General features: G+C 35.0%; 1 pseudogene; it reads right to left on the reverse strand.

Moving 5' to 3' along the window:
• Positions 1–15,758: 15,758 nt before the first annotated feature.
• LOC137241761 (uncharacterized) lies at positions 15,759–16,693 on the reverse strand (annotated as a pseudogene).
• Between the last annotated feature and the right edge of the window lie 203 nt (positions 16,694–16,896).

Genomic DNA, 16,896 nt, shown 5'->3' on the forward strand with positions numbered 1-16,896 from the left:
CGACTCAGCCAAGCCGTTTTTTCCGAATCTTAAATTTATAAAGTGGGCCACGTGCACAGTTTCAACTTTTGTGAAGTTTTTCAGCCAAAAATTTTACATTTTCGAATTAATGTAATAGGCATATTATAATCGAACAAAGGTAACCTAATAATAAATATAGTAGAGTAATATACGGCCTATTCAATATTTCGACCTAAAATGAAAACATTTTTGGCTCGTTTTTTCGTTTAATAAACAACATGAAATTTTCCGAAGCAATCAAGTTGCATTTAAATAATAATAAACTAAGTTGAAATAAAAGATAATATAATAAAATAATAAATATCAAAATAAATTAGCATAAAAGACAATATACAAATTTTAATGTAATATCTTTGTAGCAAATTTATTTATTTTTTGTTCAGTATAAGGCGTGCTATATATAAAGTGAGCATAAAATTTGGAAATGCAAAAAACATTTAGTGAGTTTGGACAAAAGTTGACTCATTATTTGTGATTTCATGTTTTTGAAAGCACCTAAAATAAATCACAAGTAAGGAAGGCTAAGTTCGGGTGTAACCGAACATTACATACTCAGCTGAGACCTATGGAGAAAAAGGGAAAATCACCATTGGGAAAATAAACCTAGGGTAACCCTGGAATGTGTTTGTATGACACGTGTATCAAATGGAAGGTATTAAAGAGTATTTTAAGAGGGAGTGGGCCTCAGTTCTATAGGTGGACGCCATTTAGGGATATCGCCATAAAGGTGGATCAGGGCTGACTCTAGAACTTGTTTGTACGATATGGGTATCAAATGAAAGGTGTGAATGAGTATTTTAAAAGGGCGTGGGCTTAGTTCTATAGGTGGACGCCTTTTCGAGATATCGCCATAAAGGTGGACCAGGGGTAACTAGAATTTGTTTGTACGATATGGGTATCAAATAAAACGTGTTAATGAGTATTTTATAGGGAGTGGGTCCTAATTCTATAGGTGGACACATTTTCGAGATATCGCTATAAAGGTGGACCAGGGGTGACTCTAGAATTTGTTTGTACGATATGGGTATCAAACGAAAGGTGCTAATGAGTATTTTAAAAGGGTGTGGGCCTTAGTTCTATAGGTGGACACGTTTTCGAGATACCGCCATAAAGGTGGACCAGGGGTGACTCTATAATGTGTTTGCACGATATGTGTATCAAACTAAGGGTATTAATGAGGGTTTTAAAAAACAAAGAAGCTCTTAAATAAAGACCTGTGCATTTACGTGTAAGTAAAGTTTGTCCAAAAAATAGGCCGGTTAAGTTATTACTTCTCTTTGAAGTTTTTTTGTGCGTTAACAATTATTTTAGAACAATTTTTTAAGGATTTTGGTACAGACCAATATAGGTAAGTGGCAACAATGGGAAACAATATTTTATTTGAACTGAAAATGAGAGGCAGTAGTTCTCTCACCGTTTGGCGCGTACAAATATGTACATATGTAGATGAAACATTTGAGCAACGCGACAATGCAGCTTTTGGAATTTCGAATTCTGTGGGGTTTGTGAACATATTCGGTCCTACGGATGGCAATTTCGATATTTGCACAGATTTCCGAATTTACAAAAAACTTTTTCTATTAATTATAAACAAATAGAGTAATATTTGTTACCAAAAATAGGCCTATGCACTGCGGCTGATCCATACGAATCGATTGATATAACTTTTGTATGATTTTACGTACGCGAACTATGCGAAACAGCCTGTCAGTTGAATGTATGGAAATTTTGTTAGCGTATTATTATATAGATAGTAGAGTAATATATATGCCTATTAAATATTTCGACCTAAAATCGAAAAATTTTTTGGGTCGTTTTTTTCGTTTAATATACAACGTGAAATTTTCCGATGCAATCAAGTTGCATTTAAATAATAATAAACTGAGTTGAAATAGAAGATAATATAATAAAATAAAATAAGAAATATCAAAATAAATTAGCATAAAAGACAATATACTAATTTTAATGTAACATCTTTGTAGCAAATTTATATATTTTTTGTTCAGTATAAGACGTGCTATATATAAAATAAGCATAAAATCTGGATATGCAAAAAACATTTTGGGTCAAATTTGCAGTTAATTGTAATAATAAATAAATTTAGTGAGTTTGGACAAAAGTTGACTCATTATTTGTGATTTCATGTTTTTCTGAAAGCACCTAAAATAAAAAACAAAGAAGCTGTTAAATAAAGACCTACGCATTTACGTGTAAGTAAAAAATGTCCAGAAAAATTGGCCGGTTAAGTTATTACTTCTCTTTGAAGTTTTTTTGTGCACTAACAATTATTTTAGAACAATTTTTTAAGGGTTTTGGTACAGACCAATATAGGTAAGTGGCAACAATGGGAAACAATACTTTGTTTGAACCGAAAATGAAAGAGGCAGTAGTTCTCTCACGGTTTGGCGCGTACAAATATGTACATATGTAGAGGAAAATTTAAGCAACGCGACAATGCAGCTTTTGGAATTTCGAATTCAGTGGGGTTTGTGAACATAATGGGTCCTACGGATGCCAATTTCGATATTTGCACAGATTTTCGAATTTACAAAAAACTTTTTCTATTAATTATAAACAAATAGAGTAATATTTGTTAACAAAAATAGGCCTATGCACTGCTGCTGATGCATACGAATCGATTGATATAACTTTTATATGATTTTAGGTACGCTAAGTATGCGGCCATAACCGTTTAGACGGTTAAGCGCCAATTAAGTAAGTAAGTATGCGAAACTGTCTGTCAATTGATTGTACGGAAATTTTGTTAGCGTATTAATATATAGATAGTAGAGTAATATACGGCCTATGCAATATTTCGACCTAGAATGGAAAACGTTTTTGGGTCGTTTTTTTCGTTTAATATACAACGTGAAATTTTCCGATGCAATCAAGTTGCATTTAAATAATAATAAACTAAGTTGAAATAAAAGATAATATAATAAAATAAAATAAGAAATATCAAAATAAATTAGCATAAAAGACAATATACAAATTTTAATGTAATATCTTTGTAGCAAATTTATATATTTTTTGTTCAGTATAAGACGTGCTGTATATAAAATGAGCATAAAATCTGGAAATGCAAAAAACATTTTGGGTCAAATTTGCAGTTAATTGTAATAATAAATAAATTTAGTGAGTTTGGACAAAAGTTGACTCATTATTTGTGATTTCATATTTTTTTTAAAGCACCTAAAATAAAAAACAAAGAATCTGTTAAATAAAGACCTGTGCATTTATGTGTAAGTAAAATTTGTACAAAAAAATAGGCCGGTTAAGTTATTACTTCTCTTTGAAGTTTTTTTGTGCGCTAACAATTATTTTAGAACAATTTTTTAAGGATTTTGGTACAGACTAATATAGGTGGGTGGCAAAAAATGGGAAACAATATTTTATTTGAACTGAAAATGAGAGAGGCAGTAGTTCTCTCACCGTTTGGCGCGTACAAATATGTACATATGTAGGTGAAACATTTGAGCAACGCGACAATGCAGCGTTTGGAATTTCGAATTCTTGGGGTTTGTGAACATAATGGGTCCTACGGATGGGAATTTCGATATTTGCACAGATTTTCGAATTTAAACTTTTTCTTTAATTGTAAACAAATAGAGTAATATTTGTTAACAAAAATAGGCCTATGCACTGCGGCTGATCCATACGGATCGATTGATATAGCTTTTATATGATTTTACGTACGCTAACTATGCGAAACAGCCTGTCAGTTGATTGTATGGAAATTTTGTTAGCGTATTAATATATAGATAGTAGAGTAATATACGGTACGGGATGTTGAAAACATATCCAGGTACATATGTCAAGATAGTTTCACTTACCTGGGGTTCAAATAGCTCACATCCTTTGTATTGTGCAAATATTATGTATTTTCTGGTGCCGAAGGTGGGAAATGGTTGGGGAAATCTTCGTTCGAGCAGCATTTGCATTATATTTGCTTGAAGAATATCTTAATAATTTGATATAATTTTGATATATGTATGTACATATTTTTTCTGAAATTCATGATTCCAAAAATGTGTGCACGTGAAAAAATAAGATTTTCAATGAAAAGTAAAATTTTAACAAGTATAAAATTTATTGCTCAGTCAACAGAGATAGTCGGAAAAGATTCAGAAAGCTGATTGAAAAGTTATTAAAAATTTTTGATCACCTAAAGTAAACACATTTGTTTTAAATATGATTCCAAAATCTGATTGAAAAACAATACTCAGTTTTTGATCATCAAAAGTATTCATATTTGATTATTCTTTTTGTTGATTTTTATGAAATATTAAAATCTAATCATCAAAGGACTTCAAAAATGATTCCAAAAAGTGATCGAAAAATGATTTTCAGTTTTTGATCATCAAAAGTATTCATATTTGATTATTTCTTTTTTTCACTTGTATGATAACTCATTATTTAGTTAGAGAGAGTAATCAAATTGTACCGACATGTAGGGAAATTCAAAATTGAAACACCTAAATGCTGAGTGGGTATTCACTTTTTGTCTTATAGTTATATGCGTCTGTATATGTGAGTAATAAATTATGCTCTTAGCTGCTGCCTACACATATTAATGTGAAATATTGTCTTTGCTGTAAGCTTCTCATTTTACATGTATGTATATATGCTTGCCCTGATGTTTCATGTACATGTGGGTGGTTGCTTACTTTGTTGTGGTTGTTGTGTATTTATTTACAAGTAGCACAGTGACGCATCGAAGTTGCTGACATTCTCCACTCTGCCCTCCACCTAAGTCTGATTGACCAGACAAATTTACCAATGTAAACGTTGCCAGCCTTTCCAAATGAACAACTTTAATTTTGTTTCATCGTTGATCAGTTTAACCACTTTGAATGGGCCTTCCCAGTTACACTGAAATTTCGGATTCCAACCAAATGTCCTTCCAGAAAACCTTCCTAATCAATTGCTTTATCGTATCTGGCTTTCATATTGTCACTCATAATCCTGGTTCGTTGTCTTACAAGATCGCGTATTTCTCTCATTTCTTCTCCCAAGATACCTTATTTCCTTAAGTGCTCCTCCAAGGTTCTATTGAATCGTTCCATGCCATGATGCCATGCAGTTGTCCATGTTTTTCGAATGCCCTATATCTTACACATTTCTTGGAACACATCTGGTTAAAAATTCTTGCCTTGGTCAGAATTAACTCTATTGGTACACTATACATTGCAAACCAATTGTCTGTAAACACTTCTGCTACTGTTACCGCTTCCTGATTTGGGACTGGGTATGCCTCTGAACATTTGCTGAAATAATCCATAACCCCCCGTACGTATTTATTATTGCGGTTGCTAGTAGGAAATGGACCTGCGACAGCAATTTAAAATGGTGCACTTGAAACATATTGCTTCATCTTGTCATAACTCCGGGGGTTTGGCCCTTTTTCTCTGCTACAAACGTCGCAGTTGGCAATCCCCTCAGTGACCGACTGACGGCAACCAACCCAGTCTGCTTAATTTTCTCGAGCGCTTTCGTGCTTCCAATATGACCTCCAGTTGGACCGTTATGTAGCTCACTGCGAACGTTAGGAATCCACTTCCTTGGAACAACTATGAGTTTTCTCTTACTTTGCCCAAACTTACTCTCCCATATTCGATGCAAACACTTCGGAATAGGACTCTCTGCTGACATCTCTCTATTTGGTCTTTCGTTATGTCGAGCCCTTGCATTACATGTGAAAGATCTGTATCTTCTAGCTGTGACTTCCTTAGTTGCTCCATGTCCAATTCTTCCGTACACGTTTGATCATAAGCCGTCCCCCTTAGCCTCAGATTTCGACCAGTGTTTGCATTCCAAATTACATGTCTTCGTGATATTGCATCAGCATTGCCATGAGAACTACCTTTTAGATGCTCAATAGAAAAGTCATAGCTTCGTAGTCGCTCGATCACCATGCCAGGTTTTGTGGTCTTGGCCAACACTTTACAGCTTCTATCCTTTCGTTCGCAGTGCAGATGCCCTCAGTCCTAAGTTTATTGCCCAAATAACTAACTTCCTTTTTGAACAGTGAACTTTTTTTGGGACGGACTGATGTCGTCTAAGTACACCAAGCATGTTTTCCAAAGTAGTCCTTTTAGTACGCTATCCGTAAGTCTCTCAAAAGTAGCTGATGCATTACATAGTGAAAGGGCATTGCTGTAAACTGCCAAAGACCATCTCCGACAATGAAGACTGCTTTCTCCTTGTCTTCTTCTTTCACATCTTTTTTAGTCATAGCTAGGGATTTTCCTACAAATATATTTGTTTTTTAATTGTTTGCTGCCTCGAAAACCCACAATTTCTTTGTCCCACAATCTCCATCAACCTTTGCCCAGATGACTGCATCCGATTTTGGTGGTATTTGCTTATTTTCCTCTCCCAGCAGTCGTTTACTGCTGTAACTTTTCTTGTAGCCGAAATTAGGTGCACGCCCATGTTTTAATATCGCATAGCCTTGCCTTGCATGTCAATCTTAATGCTTTGGTCTATCAAGAAGTCCACTCGAATAATGATTACATCAAAAATCTATGCGACTATACAATTGTGTAGTACTGCGACGTTCCCAACTGCGCTTTCACATTCTACGTCTCCCACTACCTGGGTGTCCTCTCCAGTGGCTGTACGCAATCTTGCTCCAATCAATGGTCTTATCTTCTTGTTGACTAAATCCGATCGAACGATAGAATGAGAATCACCGTTATTTACTGTCAGTAAATGTTCGTTTCCATCCACATGTCCTTCCAATTTTCCTTTCAACATCCGAAGAGAACTCCTGCAAAGTCTCATTCGCTTTTTGGTAGCCGTTTTGCAACTCAATTTGGTATGTCTGTTTTTCATGTTCGCTTCCGTTGCGTTCGTTCGTACTCTGAAATGGTCTGTAAGATTTCAGCTACAGGCCCTTTCAATTCCACGAACAGTCCAGGAGCTTTATCTTTAGCATTCCAATTGTTCACTGCTGACGTCTTCTCAAATTGAAGCTTAAATACCTGGAAAGGAGCCGTAAAAAGGTGGAGTTTTTACGTTGTGATTGCTTGCTGGGCAATTTAGTTGCATCTGCTGCATACGATCTCTCAAAGCATCCACCTCGGCCTCGATTTATTCCTAAAACTGCATTATTTTTTCGTCCATGCGCGCTTCGAGTTTTGATGATGTAGTGCAATACAAGGCTTTATAACTTCAAAGCTTCCGCGACAGGGATCCTGTTACAAATATGAATGTATCATACACATATTTAGTAGACGATCTCAAGTTCTTCATGTTACAAGGGGGTGGGGGCCGGGATGGCCAGAAGGTTTAATGTACAACAATGACAACAACATGATATACGCGCCTCTAGTGTAATGTTTTGCGTTTCTCTTGTCTTTCAGTTGAGATGCCATATATGTCTTTTTCTCTTCAAGCTGTGATAAAATTTGCATTTCCTTTGCTCCAATCTTGGATGATATGCGTTTCTCTTAGGATTCCCATTGGGATGACATTAACCATGTCATTAATGAAATGCGTGCCTCCTGTGCTTCCATCTTAGATATTATGAGTATCTCTTGCAATTTCAGTTCATGTTCATGTTTGTGTTCGCCACTGTCTGCAGTGTTTCGTTTTTCTCCTCCATTTTTATACTCAGCTGAGCAGAGCTCACAGAGTATATTAACTTTGTTCGCATAACGGTAATTCGTAACGGCATAAACTAATCGAGATAGATATAGACTTCTATATATCAAAATGATCTGTGCGAAAAATGTATTCATTTAGCCATGTGCGTCCGTCCGTCCGACTGTCCGTCCGCTTTAAACACGATAACTTGAGTAAATTTTGAGGTATCTTGACGAAATTTGGTATGTAGGTTCCTGGGTGCTCATCTCAGATCGCTATTTAAAATGAACGAAATCGGACTACAACCACGCCCATTTTTTCGATATCGAAAATTTCGAAAAACCGAAAAAGTCCGATAATTCATTACCAAAGACGGATAAAGCGATGAAACTTGGTAGGTGCGTTGACCTTATGACGCAAAATAGAAAATTAGAAAAATTCTGGACAATGGGCGTGGCACCGCCCACTTTTAAAAGAAGGTAATTTAAAAGTTTTGCAAGCTGTAATTTGACAGTCGTTCAAGATATCATGATGAAATTTGGTAGGCATGTTACTCCTATTACTATAGGTGTGCTAAATAAAAGCTAGCAAAATCGGATGACGAACACGCCGACTTTAAAAAAAAACAATTTTTTTAAAGTCAAATATTAACAAAAAATTTAATATCTTTACAGTATTGATATGGTGCAACAAAATACAAAGATAAAAGAAAATTTCAAAATCGGCGTAACTCCGCCCTTTTTCATTTAATTCGTCTAGAATACTTTTAATGCCATAAGTCGACCAAAAATTTACCAATCCATGTGAAATTTGGTAGGGACATAGACTCTCTGACGATAACTGCTTTCTGTGAAAATGGGCGAAATCGCTTGAAGCCACGCCCAGTTTTTATACACAGTCGACCGTCTGTCCTTCCGCTCGGCCGTTAACACGATAACTTGCGCAAAAACGATATATCTTAACTAAACTTAGTTCACGTACTTATCTGAAGTCACTTTATCTTGGTATAAAAGATGGCCGAAATCCGACTATGACCACGCCCACTTTTCCGATATCGAAAATTACGAAAAATGAGACAAATGCTATAATTCTGTACCAAATATGAAAAAAGAGATGAAACATGGTAATTGGATGGTTTTTTGATGCAAAATATAACTTTAGAAAAAACTTTGTAAAATGGGTGTGACACCTACCATATTAAGTAGAAGAAAATGAAAAAGTTCTGCAGGGCGAAGTCAAAAGCCCTTGGAATCTTGGCAGGAACACTGTTCGTGTTATGACATATATACTTAAATTAGCGGTACCCGACAGAAGATGTTCTGGGTCACCCTGGTCCACATTTTGGTCAATATATCGAAAACGCCTTCACATATACAACTAAGAGCTACTCCCTTTTAAAACCCTCATTATACTTTTAATTTGATACCCATATCATACAAACACATTCTAGAGTCACCCCTGGTCCACCCATATTGCGATATCTCGAAAAGGCGTCCACCTATAGAACTAAGGCCCACTTCGTTTTAAATAATCATTAACACCTTTCATTTGATACACATGTCATACAAACACATTCCAGGGTTACCCTAGGTTCATTTTGCTAAATGGTGATTTTCCCTTATTTTGTCTCCAAAGCTCTCAGCTGAGTATGTAATGTTCGGTTACACCCGAACTTAGCTTTCCTTACTTGTTGTTATTTTCTTTTCTCCAACAGAAAAACACACTCTTTCACGTTGATTCCTTCCGACTCCATAACGTCTCGTATAGCCAGTTTTGAAGTTCAGACTTATTGCCGGTTTTATTCAAGCCACGTTTGTCCAAGTCCTTTCTTAGTTGCTGGATATTTTATTCACTCAAGTTGGTCATGTGTTCATTGTCCACTAGTAGTGTGTTTAAACCAGGGCTATTCATTTCATAGCACAATTGTGCCCTCTCAATTCACACGCATATGATTCGCTCTGTCGTCGTTAATTGAGTTAGTCGTAGCTTGGCACCACTGATGACCTGATATGAAACTTCTCGCTATCTGAGAGCGCGTAAAAATGTGCATTTTTTATAACATTGGCCATAGATGCCATCATACTCAAAATCGAATTTGGGCATTTTAGAATAACTTTGGGGTATTTTACATGGTAATGGTTTAATTTATGAATTTCACCGAAAATTTACTCAAACTTGTCAAATGGGATATCAAAAAAAGCGAATTTATATCAGGATTACAAATCCAAAAAAAAGCGTATTTTACCCGTTAAAAATTTTTCCGTGACAACACGTGAAATTTAATTTTTTGATAGCTAGGATAAAATGTACTTATCTCTTTTCGTTAGTTAGCATAACAGCTCATTTCATTTTGTAATTTCTTGTACTTTTTTGCGTTTTTTATTTCGTAATAAAAAAAAAAAACTAATCATTACTATATATATTGTCACGGATATTGGCATCGCTGAGCTGTACCATCACTAAGGCGATGCTAAGGCCATGCCAAGCAGTATTTACGTCAATAATCAAATCATGTATACACATATATAAGGCAGCCGAAAGAGATGTCACACACAGATGCATTTAGTTATGCGCCTATGTATGCGCGAGAGACTGTAAACTACAAACATTCACATCAATAATTCAATCATTATGTATCTACATAAACGAATAAATAATTGCGTCTACACATATGTACGTATACGAGCAGCGGAGCGGCAATGCACAGACACATGCATATATCTTATCTGAGTTGGCACAAGAGAGAGCAATAATTTGTGCACGTAGTTGTGGCTGGCGATTTTGTAGCGAAAATAACTAGTAAGTTCTGGAAATCGAAGAGCCTAGAAGTATGCAGCGTAAACTATAAAAGCGGGGCAGACGAGTAAGAAGTAATTCAGTTTGAGTTGAGCTATCAATCAGTTTGATTAAGCACGCGATCTGGCGGCCAATAGTAGAGTTTCATTTGAGTTATCAATCAGTTTGGTTATTAAGCCAGCGAGTAGCAAAGTATAAGTGTTATTGTGAAGTACTTTAATAAAGGCCATTTTTCCATTGTTCAATATTGGAGTTATTTATTCAACAGTTTAGTGATTCGAACTTAGCAGAGGATTGCAAATAAGAGGATTTGCAAGTAAATTCGTTACAATATTATAAAGGGTTGGCTGTGACATACCATCAAAGCGAAGCAACGCGAGCAAAGCGTTTTTTTAGTACCTCCTTAACTCTTTATACCTTTCATGAAAATGAAATGGTATATTAATTTCGTCACGAAACCGAAAATTGTAAGTCCTTAAAGGAAAATAGATAGACCCACCATTAAGTATACCGAAATAATCAGGTTGAAGAGCTGAGTTGATTTAGCCATGTCCGTCTGTCCGTCTGTCTGTTTGTATGCAAACTAGTCCCTCAATTTTTGAGATATCTTGATAAAATTTGGTGAGCGGGTGTATTTGGGTACCCGATTAGACATTTGTCGGAACCGACCGGATCGGACCACTATAGCATATATCCTCCATACAACCGATTTTTCAGAAAAAGAGGATTTTTGTAATATCTTACCCAATTTAACAGATTGAAGCTTCAAACTTCACCATATACTTTCGTATATTGCACGTATTGTTGCCTGAAAAAATTGATGAGATCTGTCGTATATATAGTATATATCCCCCACAACCGATTGTTCAGATAAGGAACTTTTCGTAATTACTGCCCTATTTTAAGAGCTAGAGGCTTCAAATTTCAACGAATGCTTACGTATATAGCATATATTGTTGTCTGAAAAAATCATAAAGATCGGTGGTATATATAGTATATATATGGTGGTATATATAGTATATATATATAGTATATATATATAGTATATATATATATATATATTCGCAAATTTTAGCCCTATTTTAACAGCTAGAAGCTTCACATTTCACAGAATACTTACGTATATAGCATATATTGTTGTCTGAAAAAATCATAGAGATCGGTTGTATATATAGTATATATCTCATACAACCGATTGTTCAGATAAGAAACTTTTCGCAATTTCTACCCCACTTTAACAGCTATAAGCTTCAAATTTCACCGATTGCTTACGTATATAGCATATATTTTTGTCTAAAAAAATCATAGAGATCGGTTGTATATATAGTATATATCTCATACAACCGATTGTTCAGATAAGAAACTTTTCGCAATTTCTACCCCATTTTAACAGCTATAAGCTTCAAATTTCACCGATTGCTTACGTATATAGCATATATTGTTGTCTGAAAAAATCATAGAGATCGGTTGTATATATAGTATATATCTCATACAACCGATTGTTCAGATAAGAAAATTTTCGCAATTTCTACCCCATTTTAACAGCTATAAGCTTCAAATTTCACCGATTGCTTACGTATATAGTATGTATTGTTGTGTCAAAAAATCATAGAGATCGGTGATATATATAATATATATATGATGGTATATATAGTATATATATTTTTTTTTTGCGATTTCGGCCTCATTTTAACAGCTATAAGCTTCAAATTTCACCAAACGCTTACGTGTATAGCATATGTTGATGTCTGAAAAAATCATTGAGATCGGTGGTATACATAGTATATATCTCATACAACCGATTATTCAGATAAGAAACTTTGCGCAATTTCTGCCCCGTTTTAACAGCTAGAAGCTTCAAAATTCACAAAATGCTTACGTATATAGCATATATTGTTGTCTGAAAAAATCATAGAGATCGGTGGTATATATATTATATACTTCATATAAACTGTCATTTTTGCCCCTTTTTTACGGCTAGAAGCTTCAAAATTCATCAAATTTCATCAAATAGTTACGTTTACGTCATATATTTTTGAAAGACGTGATTCGTAGTCATAGTTTTTACATGCAGACCACAAAAAACGTGAAGCTTTGCATCCTCACACAGATTACCTACCTATTTTTTATTTTATAATTATCTTAAAAATCGTTTAGATATGTTCAAATTTCACCAAATGCTTATACTATGTTCAAACAGAAAAATAAATTGAGGAAATTTCGATTTGAATTGAGTGCTGTTCATACAACTCGATTTAGCTTACACAATAGTAATTTGATAGCTGGTTGGCTCATCGCTACAGCAAGAACATGCCTTTGTTCAGACTGTCAAAATGAACACGCACATTATTAGGCGAATGAAATGGAATGAAAACATAAAACTTTGAAATTTTTGTGTGTTGTAAGAAAATGTGTTCAATGTTTTGGTTTCATTTTGATTTTGCCATCTTCTTTTGACAATCCCTACTCCAGTGAAACGAAAGACATAAAATCAGCTGATGAGATGAGCCAACCATATAGTTCAGCCATGCGTAACTGACGTTTAAGTATACTCAATAAACACACTTTACAATGTTGCATTTGCAGTTTGAAACAATTTATTACGCAATTTTTTTTAAATTGGCAATTTATTATTACAATTTATTATATGACAAATTGCGTAATAAATTGCCCAAATAGTATAAATTGCCAATTTGGTGTGTGTTTGAACCTAGTATTACGTGTATAGCATATATTGTTGTCTGAGAAAATCATAGATACCGGTGGTATATATAGTATATATCTCATACAACCGATTGTTCAGATAAGAAACTTTGCGCAATTTTTTCCCCATTTTAACAGCTAGAAGCTTCAAATTTCACCAAATGCTTACATGTATAGCATATATTGTTGTCTGAAAAAATCATTGAGATCGGTGGTATATATAGTATATATCTCATAGAACCGATTGTTCAGATAAGAAACTGTACGCAATTTCTGCCCCTTTTTAACAGCTAGACGCTTCAAATTTCACCATATGCTTACGTATATAGCATATATTTTTGTCTGAAAAATCATAGAGATCGGTGGTATATATATTATATACCCCATATAAACTCTAATTTTTGCCCCCTTTTTACGGCTAGAAGCTTCAAAATTCATCAAATTTCATCAAATAGTTACGTTTACGTCATATATTGTTGAAATACGTGATTCGTAGTCATAGTTTTTACACGCAGACCACAAAAAACCTGAAACTTTGCATCCTCACACAAAGTACCTACCTGTTTTTTATTTTATATTTATCTTAAAAATCGTTAAGGTATGTAGATCTGTTCACTATATATTTCTTATCTTATACATCCGATTATTCGGAGATTACGAGCGGGATAAGATTATTGTTCAGCCCCATTCATGAAAGGTATGAAGCCTTCGGCATAGCCGAAGACAGTCCCGTTTTTACTTGTTTAAATTAATTTTTGCATTTTCCACACCACCAGGAGTTATGCAATCAGGCGCGTTACCGAAGTTATTTTTGGGTGCTCGGTTCCCCAGTAGGCCTATATCACCCGTACAACATAAAAATAACAATACGAGTAATAATAATAGTAATATCAGTAAAAATATAAGTAAATTCATACATAGAACCAGCCAAGCTGAACATAATTTTCGAAAAATTAAAACGCAAAAACATTAAAAATCATTATTTCACAATGTTAATAAAAGCAAAAGGTGTATACAGCAAACAACATATCACAAACATATAAATTAACTGAAAAGTATAACATAAATCATAAATAAAGCAAATCATAGATATTGCACATTTTTTGATATATAATATAAAGCAAAATTACATAAGCGAAAAGCAAACAGCTTTTGGCAATATATGAGGAATAATAATATTTACAAATATGAATCTATTGGACAGAACTATATTTTACAAAATATGTACATATAGAAAGAAAAAAGTGCAGCCAGTTCTCAATAAAAAAAATTAAGAGAAGGCTGGAAAGAAGTACTAGGAAATATTAGGGAATAAACTCTGATGCCATTTTACCACCTTTAAAGATGCGACACGCACAAGATTTTTGTTTTGAAATTGGGATTACTAAGCTCTCTATTGAAAAATTTTAAAACGAAGAAAATGCGTAGCTTCAGAAATAGGGCCAAAACCATTTTGGGATCACAGTCGCTACAACAAAGACGGGTGTGACATCCTTCATTTTGTCGAATAACATCTGGCCCACGTGACAGGTGGAGTCGAATTCCCTATTAAATATTGCTTCTAGCTCCTTAAAATAGTCCATAAAATCCTGCGGCGGCTTAACAAAATCACGCCGGTCAATTTTTCTTTGCTCAGTGAAGAAGAATGCGGTTGAAGTCTCCTGAGTTCCTAAATAAGGCAAGGGTTGGGAAAAGTGTGTGCTTTTAAAATTTTTAAGTAAAGGTAGCCAAAAAAGTAGGCATCGGGATTTTGTCTTAGAAAATCTACTTCAATATCATCTAAATATGCATGTTCTTATATTCTAAGACGATTAAAACTATGCTCCGGTCTTGGCAGGGCATGAAACTCCTGCCAAGATAAGTCCCGCATGAAATTGTCTTTGCACACACTTGCAACTATGTTTCTAGCTTCTTCTAGAGAAAAATTTTCGTGTTGCGTAACGGGCTCGCAATTTCCGTGTACTACTAAATTTGTATACCGGAGTCCCCAAGACTTTTTAAATAGATTGGTGAACATGTAAGGCGTTATCCTTACCCTACATCCACCTCCTCTCCTAATTTGTCCTAACTAATTTTCCAGACCGTCTTGGCAAAGCCGTCTGTTCTGCAAAAATGGGAAACCTGACTGCGACAGAAAGCGCCAAAAACATAATAAGCTATGTATATTACCCTTGATATGACTAAAAGAATGGTTATGTCGTTCCCTTTATCATCTTTGATTTTTAGGGTCTTTAAAAGCACAATGGCTTCCTCAAGGAAACTAACCTGTTCCGTTGTCGCTGAAAATACCTTTTTAGTTGGCAAAATTGCATCTATATCAATGCTGTTGAAAATGTCAAATAGCTTATTCATAAAAAGTATATATTCCGCGATGTTACAAAAACTAACAGATGTGGAAGCTAGACATCCGGAACTAAAAAGAGCTAACATTCCAGAGCCTACAGTATCACTCATAATTTGAGCAGCTAATTTTACTTTCATCTTTTGAAATGTATTGGGACTTATATGTGCGTCTGTTAGCTTAGGAGCGCACCGAATAGGATTTTGTGGACCCTTGTTATAAAAATGTGCAATATCGGACCAACTAATAATACGAGAATTAAAGGTAATTGTATTCTTTGGATGTTGAAGACAATTTCTACTACTCTTCAGAAGATGACGGCAATCATAGAAAAAGAATATTTCTTGCCATTAACTACAAAAAATGGACGAGTTTCAGATACACCTAAACATTTTTTTAAGCTAACAAAATTTGACTCTTGGACGCAAACAAAATGGTAAGGTATTAGACCTATATTTTGCAACTGGGTAATGGCCTCCAAAATATATTTTCTAGCAACATCCCCCCCCGCAAGAACCATGGACAATAAAATAGGCCAAAGGGTGACACCAAGGCGACCCACTAATTCCTTGGACCATAAGAGCCATTGCACTAGTGCCTAATCTACATGTGCGATTTTCGTCGCCATAATCCTCAACTCCTACAATTTTGTCGTATTTTGTGGTATATTGCATATGGCTCTTCAGCGACATTTCGTCACACATTATCGACACGAACTTTTGTTCTTGGGTGAAGCCCCGGCTCCTCATCTCCAAACATTTTAAAGAGCTATTACTTAATCCCGGATCTCGGGGCCATTCTAAAATAAATTGGTCTAGAGTCCTCTCTTATGGAAATCGAAGGATAGGCTTTAGGTGTTTATATGATAACGGCGAACTACAGTATATTCCTAAAGCCAAAGTTTTGAAATAAATATGGTATCTACGACCTTTGGGGGGGGGGGGGGGGGGGGGCGACTACAATTTTTTAAGCCATTTTCCACTACTGCTTTAATTTGAGACCCACCTCGCTCTCTTTGTTTCTTAATTGCTCCTCTAAATCTTTCAGCTTAGCTGCCATATCTGACAGTTGGCATCTCAAATATATAATATCCCTACTTTTTTCTTCCAATTTAGTTTTTAATATTCGGTTTTCTTCTAAAAGTTTTTCTTCCCTTCGAGCTATTGATGTTAAACTTAAATTTGTTTGACTTCCTCTTTCTCTTAAAAAGTCATCTTCATAAACTATGCTTGAATCTAGCATATACTCTCCAGCCTCCTCTTCGGGAAATTCAAGAGACACTATGTCACTTTACTGAAGACATTGTTCTAGAACATTCTCTTCAGCCTCCTCAGCTACAGATGCAAGGAGCATCAAACCGCTTGGCTCAAAATATTGCCCAAAACTCGATCCTAAAGGGATAAAATCTGAAGGGCCCAACTCAATTATTGTATTGGGACAAACAA

This window comes from Eurosta solidaginis, chromosome 2, assembly GCF_040869045.1.
Source record: "Eurosta solidaginis isolate ZX-2024a chromosome 2, ASM4086904v1, whole genome shotgun sequence".
NCBI lineage: Eukaryota > Metazoa > Arthropoda > Insecta > Diptera > Tephritidae > Eurosta > Eurosta solidaginis.